This window comes from Hypomesus nipponensis, chromosome 21 (assembly GCF_054491055.1).
Source record: "Hypomesus nipponensis isolate SF chromosome 21, ASM5449105v1, whole genome shotgun sequence".
NCBI classification, from domain to species: Eukaryota; Metazoa; Chordata; class Actinopteri; order Osmeriformes; family Osmeridae; genus Hypomesus; species Hypomesus nipponensis.
The window spans coordinates 3,202,501-3,216,570 of NC_140381.1; the positions used below are offsets into that span (position 1 = coordinate 3,202,501).

At 48.8% G+C, this 14,070-nt stretch overlaps 1 protein-coding gene across 1 annotated transcript in view; it reads right to left on the reverse strand.

The window, feature by feature from the left end:
* Positions 1-12,903, reverse strand: part of mgat3b (beta-1,4-mannosyl-glycoprotein 4-beta-N-acetylglucosaminyltransferase b) — a 24,361-nt gene extending 11,458 nt beyond the window's left edge. Inside the window, exon 1 of the mRNA XM_084685505.1 lies at positions 12,147-12,903. The gene's annotated coding sequence lies outside the window, so the exon portion shown is untranslated. The remainder of the gene's footprint in view (positions 1-12,146) is intronic.
* Between the last annotated feature and the right edge of the window lie 1,167 nt (positions 12,904-14,070).

Here is a 14,070-nt window from a genome sequence, read left to right on the forward strand (position 1 = left end):
AGGTTAAGACTCAAATCCATGTCCTGCACACTCCAATCACACACACACACACACACCCACACACCCACAGATGGCTCCAATCCATTAGAAGGGGAGTGAACCCCTCGGAGCAGTGTAAGGAGTTGGAGGCTCAGCCGGGCCAGTTGCTGTGTAACCCCACTGTTCACTAGGAAACTGGAAGATATGGAGGAGAGAAGTGATCCATGTTGGCTCTGGCATCTGCTCCCCCTGGATGTTTACATCAACCGGGGGGGGAGGGAGTTGTTCCAGAGAGAGAGAGAGAGAGAGAGAGAGAGAGAGAGAGAGAGAGAGAGAGAGAGAGATAGAGAGAGAGAGGGGGGAGAGAGAGGGAACGAGAGTGTTCCCTGCATTTCTACCATTCCAGTGAAGTTCCGAAAGAGGCTAGTATCCCTCTCTCTTTCTCTCTTCCTAGAACTGCCCCTGTTATAGCCATTAGCAGCTATCAGTAAGAGCAGTGCTTTAAAAACAAGCGTATCTGTCAGATGGGCTGTTCCTGGTTGTGTGTGTGCCTGGATTTACCCACTCTGTATGACTCTTGTAACTCTATCTCCCCCCCCCCCCCCCCCCACATACACACACACGCACACGTCAGAGGGGTTCATGTTGGTGGCTATGTTGAATCTACTGTCCCCACAGTTGCAAGGTTATGTAACTTTAAATAATAAGGCAATGAAATGAAATCTCTCGTTTGAAATTTGAACATTTTGAACAGCCCAAACTAAAAAGGAATTATTACTGGTTGTCCCTCTAGACTTATGGAGAGAGTCAGCCCCCCCTCCCCCTCCCCCCACATTTCAAACCCTGTTGTGACACTGTGGGAGAATCAAGTGTGTTTGTGTGTGTGTGTGTGTGTGTGTGATGAGAAGCACAGCTTCTTAGTTTACAGGCCACACAGAGCAGACACAAGGATGTCTCTGTTGGCTTGTCATGGTCAAACAACCTGTCTGTCTGTCTGTCTGTCTGTCTCTGTCTGCCTCTCTGTCTGCCTGTCTGTCTGTCTGTCTGTCTGCCTGTCTGTCTCTGTCTGCCTGTCTGTCTGCCTGTCTGTCTGCCTGTCTGTCTGTCTGTCTGTCTGTCTGTCTGTCTGTCTGCCTCTCTGTCTGCCTGCCTCTCTGTCTGCCTGTCTGTCTGTCTGCCTGTCTGTTCTCTGTCTGCCTCTCTGTCTGCCTGTCTGTCTGTCTGCCTCTCTGTCTGCCTCTCTGTCTGCCTGCCTGTCTGTCTGTCTGTCTGTCTCTGTCTGCCTCTCTGCCTCTCTGCCTCTCTGCCTGTCTGTCTGTCTGTCTGTCTGCCTCTCTGTCTGCCTGCCTCTCTGTCTGCCTCTCTGTCTGCCTGCCTGTCTGTCTGTCTGTCTTGTTTGTTTCTCTCGTCTGCCTCTCTCTTGTTCTGTTCCTGCCTCTCTGTCTGCCTCTGCTCTCTGCCTGCCTGTCTGTCTGCCCCTCCCCTCTGTCTGTCTTGTCTGCCTCTCTCTTGTCTTCCTGTCTGTCTGCCTCTCTGTCTGTCTGCCTGTCTGTCTGCCTCTCTGTCTGCCTGTCTGTCTGTCTGCCTCTCTGTCTGCCTCTCTGTCTGTCTGTCTGTCTGCCTCTCTGTCTTCCTGTCTGTCTGCCTCTATGTCTGCCTGTCTGTCTGTCTGTCTCTGTCTGCCTCTCTGTCTGCCTGTCTGTCTGTCTGCCTCTCTGTCTGCCTCTCTGTCTGCCTGCCTGTCTGTCTGTCTGTCTGTCTGTCTGTCTGTCTGTCTGTCTGTCTGTCTGCCTCTCTGCCTGCCTGTCTGTCTGCCTCTCTGTCTGCCTGTCTGTCTGCCTCTCTGTCTGCCTCTCTGTCTGCCTCTCTGTCTGTCTGCCTCTCTGTCTGCCTGTCTGTCTGCCTCTCTGTCTGCCTGCCTGTCTGTGTCTGCCTCTCTGTCTGCCTCTCTATCTGTCTGTCTGTCTGCCTGTCTGCCTGCCTGCCTGTCTGTCTGTCTGTCTGTCTGTCTGTCTGTCTGTCTGTCTGTCTGCCTGTCTCTGCCTGCCTGCCTGCCTGCCTGCCTGCCTGCCTGCCTGCCTGCCTGCCTGCCTGTCTGTCTGTCTGTCTGTCTGTCTGTCTGTCTGTCTGCCTGTCTGCCTGCCTGCCTGTCTGTCTGTCTGTCTGTCTGCCTGTCTCTGTCTGCTTGCCTGTGTGGCTGTTTATTTTTATTTTTTCTGTCTGTTTTCTACAGGTACACTTGCACTTAGAGATTCATGTTGTTTACTTGTAACTTGCTTAACTACATGCTCTTATGGTTCTTCCCTTCAGCACTTATTTTTGTGACATTTTTGAAAATATCGTCACGGTCACCGTGGTGCTCAATCCACAGACTGTAAAACAGACACGCCCAGCAGCCAGACTGTGTGTGTGTGCTGGTGTGTTTGTGTTTCTGGGTGGTGAATACATATCGTGTATGTGTGTGCGCACGTGAGGATGTGTGTGTGTGCGTGTGTGTGCAAAGCAGGTCTGTTCTTGCTGCAAGGTCATATGAGGAGAGACAAACTTCATGACTCAAGCTGTGCTTAACTGGCCCAGGCATGGACACAGACACACACACATGTGCACACACAGACACACACACACAAGCATGCGTGAAGACATGCACAAACACATCACATGCAGGCAGGTTCTCAGACACACACACAGACACACACACACACAGACAGCATGTGATGTGGATCTCTACCTGACCACAGTTTCACATCCTCTTTATAACGGCTCACCTCAGTCACTAAACCTTTATAAGTAGGTGACTGCTTTGTTGTTGGGAATCAGGAAGTAGAAAAGAATAGCAGTCGTTCGAGTCATATTCAGGTGCCCCAGCCAGTTTGTGTGTAAACCATGGGGTTAGTTTGTCAATGAGAATTTCATCTGTAACTGCTACGTGCCTTGCAAGCATGACAACAGGAAATGCTAGTGTTGACAACTAGTTAGACTGTCAAACAAGACAGGGAAACGTAAATACCCCGGAGCTGTTTGTGTGTTTCTGCCGGGCCCTGGGCTAACCCTCCCAGAGAGAGAGAGACACACACACACACACACACACACACAAACACACACACACACACACAAACACACACACACACACACACACAAACACTGTTCTCTCCAACCTTTTCTCTTCCTTTTCTCCCCCCCCCCCATTCCTAACAACCCTCTCTGTCTCTCCCCCCTCTCTATCTCTCTTTCCCTACCCCCTCTTCCTCTACGCCCCACTCCCCTTTCTCTCTCTCTTTCCCCCACTACCCCCTCCTCTCTATCCCTCACTTTATGCTTCAAGGGGGGGGGGGGGGGGGTTCAGAAAGCGAAAAATTAAAACTCTGCAAGATTTCTGCTTCGCCAGACATAGTTTCAGAAAACTAACTGTTTCAAATTAAAGGAGAGACAGGAAAGAGAGAAAGAGAGAGAGAGAGAGAGAGAGAGAGAGAGAGAGAGAGAGAGAGAGAGAGAGAGAGAGAGGGGGGGGGGAGAAATGAGTAATTAGAGAGATAAAAGGAAGAGGGAGTAAGAGACAAACGGAGATGACCGGTTGATTCTCCAGTCTGCGACGTGGGGGCAAAGTTGAGTGTGAGATGTTAGGTTGGAGGCAGCTCGTTAGGGCTCGTTAGGGCTCGTTAAGACCTGGAAAGAGCCCTGTTAACGATGCGCAAATAAAAGTGAGGATGACACTCCTGAGTTACACTGAATAGAGGTGATTATGGTGTGCACACACGCACGCACACACACACCCAGCTATGAGACCTGATTGCTCAATCCATTTCTGTCACACAGACACACACACAGGAAATTACAGTACACTTGAGAACTCAGGGCATTAACTTTTTGAGGCACTTGTCCTTTGGACAAGTACATTAATGTTTCACTTGTCCAGACACAAAAGTTACTTGTCCGGGTAAAGATTCATTATTTTATATATTTTTTAAAATTGTGTTGACGTTTCTCGTTTGCTTGCGTCGGCAGTGGTGTACCTAGCAAGCTTTAGCAGCATTTGTATTGGTTAAATGTATGTAGTTAAATATCAGCTAATATTCAACTGTAAAGTAGGTTATACACCAGTGGTGATTTTAAACCCTTTTTAGGGGTGCTCAAGTAAATAATTAAAAAAATATATATATTATTCTTTATTATTATTTGATGCTGGTAGTTCATGAAGAAAGGGACATCCTTAGTTTTTTCATTCATTCAATATTTTGCATAATAATACATAAATGTATTAATTGTTATCAAGTGAAATTAGGGATTTATATTAGGAAGGGGGTTTAGCACCTTTGCAAGGCACTGTATTCATGTCACATTCTAATTGGGGACTGAGCACCCCGAGAGGTCTGATCCTAGAATCGCCCCTGCTCAGACGCTCTCACACCAAACCTTGTACTTCTCACGCTGAGAAGGCAACGCAAACCAAGTAGTTCTGCTAACGTTGTAAACAGTAATGGACGAGGTGCAGGCCCACGGAGTGAAGCAACATAGACACGCGAACACCTGTGAAAGCTTGTCTCGCGGCCATTTCTCATATTTTAGATACAGTATAAGTTTAGATAGCTTGCAAATACTGAGGATAGCCTACCAAAGTAGAGTTAGCCAATGTTGTAGCAAAGCTAGCGAACGTTAGTTTGCAATGTATAACATTTCACTGGGTCTTACAGCGTTGCTTGATTTACTGAATTTATTATGAAATGTTCTACTAGCCATTTGCCTACTTGAGCAAGTCACAGTTTTTTAAGCCCTGATGGTGTAATTGAGATGTCACAGTAAATAATTCCTCTTTCAAGTAATAAGCCCCCATTCAAGTGTTTAGCATTAAATTAGCTGCACGGTCTGTAGAGATCTTGGGACGAAGCCACTTATTTTGTGTTTTGCTAATGCAGGATTCGGTCAAATAAATTCTGTAAAATAGACGTAATAATTGGAACATAACGTGAAGTACTATAACAATTCATTTTATTTAGTTCGCGTTTTAACTTGTCCAGTGGGACAAGTAAAGTTCTCTTCCACTTGCCCTACAAAAAATCCACTTGTCCCGGACAAGCGGATAAGCCTTAATGTCGAGCCCTAACCAGACCGTTAAGTTGCTATGATGCGACTAGGAACCTGCTCCAACGGTCAAACAGAACCAGCTCCAGGTCTTCAGTACCCTACTCTCAGGACAAACAGAACCAGCTCCAGGTCTTCAGTACCCTACTCTCAGGACAAACAGAACCAGCTCCAGGTCTTCAGTACCCTACTCTCAGGACAAACAGAACCAGCTCCAGGTCTTCAGTACCCTACTCTCAGGACAAACAGAACCAGCTCCAGGTCTTCAGTACCCTACTCTCAGGACAAACAGAACCAGCTCCAGGTCTTCAGTACCCTACTCTCAGGACAAACAGAACCAGCTCCAGGTCTTCAGTACCCTACTCTCAGGATCGCCAACCATTTGCATGAAAGACAAACTCACGTTTGACAACATTTCCTGAACTAAATTGGCACCTGCATTCTCGTCGATACACCCACACACACCCACACACCAAAACACACCTACGCACCAAAACAGAACACGATCTTTACAAACACCTCAACATTGGCAAAAACATCCTCCGTATGTCTCTTTGACCATGAAGAAGTGATGTGAACCTGCACTGCTAGCTTTCTGGAGCGCTTCCTCGTAGCATGGCGGTCATCTGGAGCGCTTCCTCGTAGCATGGCGTTTATCTGGAGCGCTTCCTCGTAGCATGGCATCATCTGGAGCGCTTCCTCGTAGCATGGCGGTCATCTGGAGCGCTTCCTCGTAGCATGGCGTTCATCAGGAGCGCTTCCTCGTAGCATGGCGGTCATCTGGAGCGCTTCCTCGTGGCATGGCGTTCATCTGGAGCGCTTCCTCGTAGCATGGCGGTCATCTGGAGCGCTTCCTCGTAGCATGGCGTTCATCTGGAGCGCTTCCTCGTAGCATGCCGTTCATCTGGAGCGCTTCTTCCTTGTTCCTTGCGTGCATGTGTGTGCATGTGTGTGTGTGTGTATACAACACATAGACACACACAAACACGCGCACACATGAAGACACACACAAAAACCTGACCACTCAACCAAAAGATCACTCACAGACAGCCATCTCTTGTGTTTCACTCATTAACTTAACAACTGACTAACCTTTTGTTTTCACCTTAAAAGACGTCAAACATCAAAACACGAACACAACTGTGGGGTATGAAGAGGACACTTCCAGCAGGTAACCAGATGTTAGTGATGGAGTGTTTCATCTGCATGTATTTGTGTTTACAGCGGTGATTGCAAAGGAAGTGTGTGTGTGTGTGTGTGTGTGTGTTTGTGCACTGCATTGCACACACATTGCCTGTATTGGTAACCCAAGATGCCTGTTGACTATTATAAAATACCCTCATTGTGTACCGGTGTCCATGTTGGTTGTTATGGTGTGTGTGTGTGTGTGTGTGCCGTGTGTGTGTGTGTAGGTGCACGGTGAGGTCAATCGTGGGCCAAAGCAAGAAGAGAAACTGTGTCTTTTGTGTGTGTACTGGGTGTGTGTGCTGGGTGTGTGTGTGCTGTGCGAGTGTGTGTGTGTGTGTGTGTGAGACTGGCTAGGCTATGTGTCTCCATGCATGGGATAGTTGAGCAGCACAATAACATCTATTCTCCCTCTGTTTCTACCTTCTGACTCCGGCATAAAGCCCTCTATGTCAGCCTGTGTGAGTGTGTGTGTGTATGTGTGTGCGTGTGTATGTGTGTGTGTGTCCATTGAGCCCCTTCACTGGAAATAACCAGTTATAACACTCGCCTTCTCACTCCCTCGATCTCAACAGAAACTCCTCACACATGCACAAACAAGATTCTACCCGTAAACACACCGTACGTAACACTTACGTAACATCACAACAACCAGGCACAAGTTTACAGTCTGAGGTTCTGTCTAGAAACAGATGTAAACTCATTTCCAAATGTAAATTTACATGTGGTGTTTCTAACGAGACAGTGTTTCTGTAAGTGTGTCATGAGTGTAAATACAGACTGTTCCTTGACTCTGACCAACAAAATCCTGTTGGCACATCTTGATCCTAGACCTTCTGCCTTACTTTCAACATGCACCATTCAAACGTACGATTGTCTGCTGAAATGTTAATGGCAGTGTTTGCCTAGTCAGATTTGACTCTGTGAAGTCAAATACCCCAGAAGCCTCTGTGGTCCAGATAGTTATTTGGTTTAAGTCTCCAGTCTGAGTGCTGTTGAAACCTGTCTTTGGTTTCCTGTGCGAGACACTACAACGACATTCTGTCAGTAAAGACAGTGTGTCTATGTGTGGTATGTGTACACTACGGGGACGTGTGTACACTACAAGGACGTGTGTCGTTAATACCTGTCAAGTACAAGGAAACCTGGAAACTATGCAAATAAACACACCCCTCCTTCCAACACACACACACACACACCTTTCAAGCATCACCTGATCTCACCGTATCTTCCTACAATACATTATCCAATTCACACACACACACACACACACACACACACACACAGTGGTGATATCACACCTCTGTGTGTCAGGGGCCAGGGAGCCTGCAGAGTGCGTACAGGTGTCTCACAGGTGTGTGTCCCACCTGAGAAGAGAACACTAGGATCTGATGACACCAGAGCATGACAAGGCCTCCAGGAACTCAATCAACACCTGGCTTCTTTTATACTGTAAGATGAGGACATGTCTTCCAAGAAGATGCTGTGTGTGTGTGTGTGTGTGTGTGTGTGTGTGTGTGTGTGTGTGTGTGTGTGTGTGTGTGTGTGTGTGTGTGTGTGTGTGTGTGTGTGTGTGTAAGAGAGAGAGAGAGTATGTGTGTATGTGTGTGTGTGCAGAAGTGACAATAACACCCCTCTAACAACACTCCTCTCTAACACATACACTATTGTGAATTGTACGAGTAACCCCCATGCTGTCAGCCAGTGGTTAACCTGGAAGACAGGACACTGCAAAGCCCCAGAGAAGGTGCATCTGTCCTGGGTACCCAGGGCGGGAGAGAGACCCCCTCTGGCTCTCCGTCCCTCAGAGAAGGTTTCTGTCAACACAGCTTCACAGCCACAGATGAGATGTCCCAGTCTGGCATAATCCTGATGAAAATGCTACTCCCCCCCTCCCCTTCCGTCCCTCTCACTCCATCCATCTCTGCCATCCTCTATCTCTCTCTATCTCTCCCTCCCTTTCTCCTTTACTGCTTCTAGCACAGAAATGGAAGGTTGGCTGGGGATAGCCAACAGCTGCACAATCTTTTACACCTCTCTTTGGTCTCCCCCTTTTATTTCATCCCCCTCTCTCTGTCTCTCTCTCCCCCTTCATTGATCTAGTCAAAGTCAGTCTCAACAAACAGACGGAATGAGACTCTCCGTTGAATACAAAGCACGGAATATTTCTACAGACTGGGTTCCTTTCAACTCTCACTTTCTTTCTCTCTCTCATTGTCTCTCATTTCCTCCCTCCCTCATTCTCTCTATTTCCCCTTCTCTCTTTCTCTATTCGGGGAGTCAGGTGGCTCAGCGGTTAGGGAATCGGGATAGTTATATGAAGGTTGCCGGTTCAATTTCCAGCCGTGCCGAATGAAGTTGTGTCCTTGGGCAAGGCACTTCACCCTACTTGCCTCAGGAGGAATGTCCCTGTACTTACTGTAAGTCGCTAAATGACTAAATGTAAATGTAATGTATTCAGTGGGTAGAATGTGCCATGCAGGACATTCTAGAACATGCTGTAGCAGCTAGTGTACTGAGACGAGGCTCATCACGCTGCCACCCCCCAGTCTCACAACAGGAAGTGATGTGTGTGTGTGTGTGTGTGTGTGTGTGGAAATCTGCGCCAACAGGAGTGTAGGTGTTTGTGAATCTGCATATTTTGAGAGGCACATGCTTACAACAGCAAAAGTGAGCTTGTGTAAGGGCTTGTGCTGTTGGTGGTGCATGTACTGCGCGCGTTTTACAAAGGTACTTCTCATTGGAGTGTCATCGCCACAGCCCCCCCGCCCCCTTCCCCCCCCCAGCCTCTGAGATGGTATGCTCCAGATTATGGCCTCCATTAACACATGTGGGGTCGCAAACAGGTCAGGGCCAACCACCCGCTCCTGTAGGTGAGGGCATGGCAGGACAGGCCTGGTAAGGTGACACTGAGCTGACAGACAAAAGACAGACTGAGTGTAGCAACTTTGGGAGAGAGAGAGAGAGAGAGAGAGAGAGAGAGAGAGAGAGAGAGAGAGAGAGGGGGAGGGAGAGAGAGAGAGAGAGAGGGAGGGCTGTCAGGACTGGTGCCAGACTGAAAGCCACCAAGAATGATAGTGTCTATTTTAGCCTGCTGGTAAACTCTGCTGGGCTCTGGGACAAGCCCAGAAGGAGGAAGGAAGCAAGGAAGGAAACAAGGGATGAATAGATTATGAGAGAGAGTGTGTGTATGTAGGGGTGGGGGTGGGGGCGGGTAAGGAGGAAAATAAAAATGGACAAAGAAGACAGGGAGGAATAAAGAGAGAGAGAGAGAGAGACTCGCTTGATCTTTGACCAATTGCTGTCTTTATTTTCTCCACTCTTCCATTGCTCCTCTCTTTCTTCCCTCCTCCTTCATCCTTCCTTCTCTCCCCTCTTCATCCCTCCTTCTCTCCCCTCTTCATCCTCGCCTTTCCTCCAGCAGTGACATTGACAGCTGTACTCAGATTCCCCTAACAGGAATTCAAATTCAACAACCAACTCTCACAATGACTAGCGCTCTTGAGACCTTGATGGGGGGGTAGTGGTGGGGGGGGGGGGGGGCGACAGTGTGAGTCAGTCAGTGAAAGTGTGCAAATGAGTAGCTCAGATCCCAATGGTTGCGAAGGTTTGAGACTTTTAACGTCATCTTTCTCAAGCCAGCGAACACTTACCTACACAACCCCCTCCTTCACACACGCACACACATGACAACCACACAGCCCTGTCATGCAGCGTACAGGACACACAGATCTGTCTCCAGCTGTTTTCCTCCTTCCTTCCTCTTTCTCTGTTTTCTCTTCTTCCTTCCTTCCTTCCTTCCTTCCTTCCTTCCTTCCTTCCTCCCTCTCTCCTCCTCTCTTCTCCTTCTTTCCTCCCTCTCTCCTTCTCTCTTCTCCTTCTTTCCTCCCTCTCTCCTCTCTTCTCCTCCTCTCTTCCCCTCCCTCCCTCCCTCCCTCCCCTCCCTCCCTCCCTCCCTCCCTCCCTCCCTCCCTCCCTCCCTCCCTCCCTCCCTCCCTCCCTCCATCCCTCCCTCCCTCCTTTCCAGGCAGACCTTCATCAGTTTGTGTGGGCCTACTTTTTTTTTCACACGGCTGTGTATGCGCGACTGCGCGTGTGTGAGACTGCTTGGAACAGACACTAGTTAACTATTTATTTAACCCTTATTAATAAGTGAGTGTGTGTGTGTGTTACTGGGTGTGAGAAAAGAGAGGAAGGGGAGAGATATACACACCAGAGAAAACACACACCAGAGGACATAACCATATGCACCCCGAAGTCAGACCTTTGGATCGGAACCGTGAACCTGTTGGGGCCCTGCTGCTGGCGTCCCCTCCAGCACGGCCATCTAGAGACCTGCAGGCCTTATACGGAGCCCTCATCATTAGGAGTGGTCTCAAAACAGGATGCCCGGTGGGAACAGGAAGGGAAGCCAATAGAAGATGGGAAAAGAGAAGAAGGTGATAGAACTGAGGGAACAAGAGGAGGAGAAACTACAAGAAAAGAAAAGAGACAAAAGAAGGGCAAGCCTTTCCCTCTATCCTCCTTTCAGCCTCCACGATATGAGCCCTACAGAGACCGTGCCAGGACAGTCATGTGAATTGAATGACTGGAGAACAGGAGGAGAGAGAGACAGAGACACAGAGAGAGAGAGAGAGAGAGAGAGAGAGAGAGAGAGAGAGAGAGAGAGAGAGGGGTGAGGGAAAGAGGGGGGACAGAGAGAGAGAGAGAGAAAGAGGGGGGGGAGAGGGGGGAGAGAGAGAGAACTAGATAGAGACAGAGTGAGATAGAGAGATAGAGGGGGGGGGGAGAGGGAAAGAGTAAGATACATATATTGAAAAGAAAGTGAGAAACAGTGATAGAGAGTGCTTGTGTGTGTGTGTTTGTGTGTGTGTGTGTGTGAACGTTTAAATATGTGCTATTATGTGTTTGAACTCGGCTGAGCTGAAATTCGACTTTCTTTGGGCCTCCTCTTGCTCTCTTTAGCTCGTCATCACCCCTCCATCCTTGCCCTCTCCCTGTCTCAGCTTCTATTTTGTTTCTTCCCCCTCACCTCTCCCGTCATCCCTACCCTTCCGCTCCATCGCAACACACGGTAGATCAAGTTAGTCACCGCCTTGAGACTCTCGCGCCCCCTCCCACGTGCCCAGCCCACCGACAGATGGAATAGGGTATTGATTTAGCACTGGTAGAGATAAGGCAGCTGGCCGTTCGGTCTTTCAGCCAACCGATTAGGTGGTGAAATTGATCTGGTCATGAGCACGAGCTGCATCTGCGTTCCCGGGAAGTAAAAAAAAAACTAAAAAACAACGCAAGGTCTAACCATATGCCTTTGCTGGCTCATGCGCACACGACCTTTAAGTATGATGTTGGCAACGCAGGGAATGTATGTTCGGGTCGAAACACAAAACAGGCCAAGCTCAAGACGGATCGTATATGACAGCATGTTTACAAGTATTCAAATATGGGCCTCCATTAATGTGTGGGTGCGTGTGTTTGTGTCTTTTAACCGTATGTCGCCTCTGTCGGTCATGGGGAAATACAACCTCCACTTATCGCTTAGGAGGCACGAAACATCTGCAACGTTATTAAACAACTGCACGCGGGTAGAATCCAAAGGAGAGGAAGATTGATAGTGGATTTGCATTCTAAAAAGTCTGGGCTAAATAATGCCAAACAGCAAATGATTACAGGATCGTTTACAGGTTACATTGCCGTTCAGGACAGAGACCGTCATATGCCCCCTTGGCATGGATAGGCTACATCTCGACCAACTTTACCTTCATAAGATGCTATCACACACATCACACGGTGCCGACGTTGCAGTAAGACAAGTGCATTGACAGAGGTCTTGAGCCGTCTTTCAACAAACCAAGTCCCCCCACCCCTGTTTTTTGCAAACCATCCAAAAAGCAACCGTATCTCACCCATCGCCTGTGTTGGATGTCTCTTGATGGTCATAGACGATATGAACCCTTTCTGGTCGTCGCCGTTTTGTTGTTGGGTTATCGCAAATCTATTCCATTCCAATCCGGTGGCGATACCCTGTCGGTGCACAAAGAACCGGGGTCTCCGTCCTGACTGTTACATAGTTATTTTATTGCACAGCTGCATCGCCCTGGTTGAGGCTGTGCGGTTTTTTACCGAGGAAAACCCACGGTTCTTCTCCCGTTACCCTAGGATGGGGTAGATTCCGGTGATTAAATCCGGTGATCTGCCCGTTCGTTCGCTAGTCTCGATCTCCCCTCGTTTGAATGTCGATGTACCGTTATTCTAGCTAATGAAGGAAAACCGAGGAGAGAAAAGGGTACCGATATTGGTGGCGCGCACGGAACACGAATCCGCTCGAGCGGCCGGTCAGATCATCGGTGCAGAAGGAATAGGTTAGCCTATCCATCCACCGGCTGAGGTGATGAGAGAGACAGGAAATCGCTGTGTCGTCCTCCACGGTTACACCGCTTTTGACGTTTTTATGACTCGCCGTCGCCGCTTCCTCCTCTTGTCTTCTCTCCCCCACCCCTCTCTATCTCGAGCTCTCGCCGTTATCTGCAGGGCAGCGGTCCTTCTCCTCAGCCTCATTCAACAGCGCCCCTGCATCGAACGTGACGCCTTTCCGCTCGCGTAAGAAACAGACTCCTCTCTTGTGCCGTTTACCCGCTTTCTTTTTCATTCTCGGCCAGTAATGAGTAGTGGGGGAGAGCGCGCCTGGAGGGGGGAGGCATAAGACGGGACAGGCAGCTCCTCCCCGCGTGGGTTTGGTTATCACAGAGGACGGAGTGAGAGTGGACGGGGCGGGGGGGCACTGACGGGGGCTCTGGGGCCGGTTGAAATAAAGGCGAAATTGTAAACACGGAAAGAGCAAGGGGGAGCGAGCGAGAGAGCAATGGGGAGAGAGCGAGAGAGAGAGCGAGGGGGAGAGAGCGAGAGCAACGTTGCTGGGCAGCCTGCCATGTATACTAGAATCCCATCGTGTGTGAAGGGACTGGATTGATACACATGAACCCAACATCATAATCCGTGCCAGTGTGGTGGCCGACTAGCCGACACACTAGTGTCCGTAGATGTATAGTATGTTCATGAAAGCCTCAATATTTTGTTATTTTATGTTACGAGTTGCTCCTCCCATAACCCTACGTTTCTCTCCCTGGGATATCCACGCCCATCCGCACACACAATCAAATACTGAAAGTGTTTGGGACATTTAAAAAGCGTTCGGTCTTCTGTGGGTTAAGAGACCCACCTCGACATCTCTGAACTGCATTTCTCCGCCAGCCCTAGATCTTTCCTACAGGGCAAAGACATTCAGAACGCATAAATACGATAATTGACAAAAACAGGGACTGGGAGAGACAAGAGAGATGCTCGTGAGCTGGAGACGGGGTCCGAGTATAATCGAGGGAGGGAGGGTTTGAAGGAAAACATGCGGAAGCTTGGTGGAGACAACGAGGACACATTATTTCCACGTAACCGCCTCAGAACTGAAGGCTAACAAAAACGGAGACGAGTGATTTGTGTCGAACTATGTCTGGGAGACACAGGGGAGGAAAAGAGCCTTTCTTTTGGCGGAGCCATGGAGACGGATGGGCTGTTTTGATGTGGAAATCTGCACACACAAACAAACTGATTGAGACGGAGGCCGAACTGCTAATTAACGACTATCTCATGTGTCTACAGAAACAAACTGCATTGTTTAGTCCCTATTTATGTGGTGTATTGTATAATTATAAGAACAAACGTCGGCACGTGCAATACGGTATACTTTACTACAAGGCCGTAGCCGTGGAGTCAACATTGGGGGGGGGGGGGGGGGGGGGGGTTAGGGGGGCAAATTAATATATGTATGATGATTAC